The sequence below is a fragment of the Theropithecus gelada genome, chromosome 8 (assembly GCF_003255815.1).
Source record: "Theropithecus gelada isolate Dixy chromosome 8, Tgel_1.0, whole genome shotgun sequence".
NCBI lineage: Eukaryota > Metazoa > Chordata > Mammalia > Primates > Cercopithecidae > Theropithecus > Theropithecus gelada.
In genome coordinates, this window is record NC_037676.1 from 77,761,378 (window position 1) to 77,764,051 (window position 2,674).

General features: G+C 45.4%; 1 pseudogene across 1 annotated transcript; it reads left to right on the top strand.

Moving 5' to 3' along the window:
- The first annotated feature begins 229 nt into the window (after nt 1-229).
- Nucleotides 230-1,072, top strand: LOC112630281 (annotated as a pseudogene). The gene has a single exon (XR_003120834.1). The product of XR_003120834.1 is annotated as a protein phosphatase 1 regulatory subunit 14B pseudogene (transcript).
- The last annotated feature ends 1,602 nt before the right edge of the window (nt 1,073-2,674 follow it).

Here is a 2,674-nt window from a genome sequence, read left to right on the forward strand (position 1 = left end):
AAAAAAAAAAAGAATTCTTGACGAATCAGAACTAATGAAAGCTTAGTGTGACATGAAATAACGCAGGTCATGTTGCTGAACGGAAACTTCTAGGAAGGACAAATGAACTCAATGTTGAGGTGGAAAAAGACTGTCCACATTATACTGGTGGCCTCCTGTGAGTTTCACAGAAGCAACAGAAGGATTTGAGACAGTAATTTTGATTAAAAAAAGTTAAAAGCTGGGGGCGCGGCCAGGCCAGGCCCGGGGGCTCCGCATGCTGCAGCTGCCCCCGGGCGCCCCCGCCGCTGCCCTCGCCGCGGAGCCGCGCGGAGCTGAGCCGGCGAGCTAACCCGAGCCAGCCGGCGGGCGTCCCGGAGGCGGCGGCGCAGGGAGGGGCCCAACGCGCGCACGTGGCCCCGGCGGCCGCCATGGCGGACAGCCGCACGGCGGGGGGCGCGGCGTTGGCGGCCCCGGCCCCCGGGCAGGGCAGTGGCGGCCCAGGACCACGCGTCTACTTTCAGAGCCCCCCCGGAACCGCAGGAGAGGGCCCAGGTGGCGCGGACGATGAGGGACCAGTGAGGCGCCAAGGGAAGGTCACCGTCAAGTATGACCGCAAGGAACTACGGAAGCGCCTCAACCTAGAGGAGTGGATCCTGGAGCAGCTTACGCGCCTCTACGACTGCCAGGAAGAGGAGATCCCAGAACTGGAGATTGATGTGGATGAGCTCCTGGACATGGAGAGTGATGACGCCCGGGCTGCCAGGGTCAAGGAGCTGCTGGTTGACTGTTACAAACCCACAGAGGCCTTCATCTCTGGCCTGCTGGACAAGATCCGGGGCATGCAGAAGCTGAGCACACCCCAGAAGAAGTGAGGGTCCCCGACCCAGGCGAACGGTGGCTCCCACAGGACAATGGCTGCCCCCCGACCTCGTAGCAACAGCAATACCGGGGGACCCTGCGGCCAGGCCTGGTGCCATGAGCAGGGCTCCTCGTGCCCCTGGCCCAGGGGTCTCTTCCCCTGCCCCCTCAGTTTTCCACTTTTGGGGTTTTTTATTGTTATTAAACTGATGGGACTTTAAAAAAAAAAAAAGTTAAAAGCTATTGTTTCCACTCAATAGATGACCAACCATGTCAGCCAAGTGCTTCTTTTCCAGCCTCGCTTAGGACAAACCATGTAGAGGAAACTGCTAATAATTGAAACTCCCAGGACAAATGGCTTAGTGGGTGCTACAGCTTTTCACGCCACACTGGACATGCTCCCTGTTCCACCCGGTAGCCATGCTGCTGTTTTCTCTAGGCCTATGTGCTGACCTTGGTTGTCAAGCATTTCCTCAAGCACAGTTTCTAAGTGTTGGGAATTCATGTTAATTGTCTTGTAGTTTTTGGATACTGCCCGGACACAAAACAGTCCAACTTCAACCCATCTGTTCTCTCCTAAAGGATACAAAACTCCCCTGCACCCTCTTAGCAATTTCTCTTCTGGATTCCTGCCTATACCACACCAGCAGGTAACTCTGAAGATAATTTCCAAATTTTTGCTTCAGTTTTTTATTCTTTATGCTAGATCAACTTCTGCTTCTTTTGGCTTAATATTTTGCACAACTTCAAAAAAAATGCAAGTTGTCTTTTCAAGTGAAATAAATGAGAACTGCTGCAGGGCACCGACGCAGTTGAGCAGATTTTAGGCTCTGCTGTAACCTATTTAGAAAGCAAACTTCCCAGATATATGTTCATACACCATGTTGGAATTAACAACAAGAGAGTAGTAGGAGGAGTTGCATAGTGTTCCACCCAGTCATTTGCAAAAATGAAGTTTGTCTCAAAAGATTAGAGAGCTAAATAATTAGGAGTTATAGACACTGTCAATGCTATTTTTTATATCTCTATCTATCTATATATGTGTGTATATAGACATATATATACATATATTATATATACATATAAATATATATATATATTTGCTTTTTAAAAAATACCCATGCTGCTGATCTAAAGTGAGAGGGAGGGAGGGGAAGGAAGACTGAGAGCAGGTAGTTATAAAGAACAAGGTACATTTTACTCAGCAAAGCTCTTTGAAACCGGTATGTATTATCTGATTTTGAGATGCTGAGTATTTTGGATATTTACTCTATGTGGCAAAAAAACAGCTGATTTTATAGTGTCACACTATCCTCTAATAATCTGATAAAATAAACTGATAGACATTAGGGTATATGCATCATATGTTACATTTCTATCAATGTAAATGTTGAGCTATAGACTGCATATTTCAAATTATGCTGCCCGACATAGAATAAATATTAAGCAACTATTCTTCCTTTGTTCTGTCTCTTCCATTTCTTTTCTGAGATGATTGGTCAAAAGTAGCCAAAGAGGTTCTGGAGAATTTCTTGAAAAGGCTGTTGTTTTCACTAATTCATGCCAAATCATCAGAATATAGCAAAAGCCTTTTTTTTTTTTTTTTTTTTCCAATCTAAATAATAACATACACCCCAGCAACTGGCAGAAAAGCAAATCATCTTATTCAATTTTCCTTTAAAATTGTTATATATTCCATAATGTTTATTTGGACTGACACATTTTAATTAGAATAGTCATATTATCATTCAATATCAAACAAGCTATAGAGTACACCATTCAGGCACCTGAATAAAAATGACAGAAAGTATTAATATGGTAACCACATAGCACT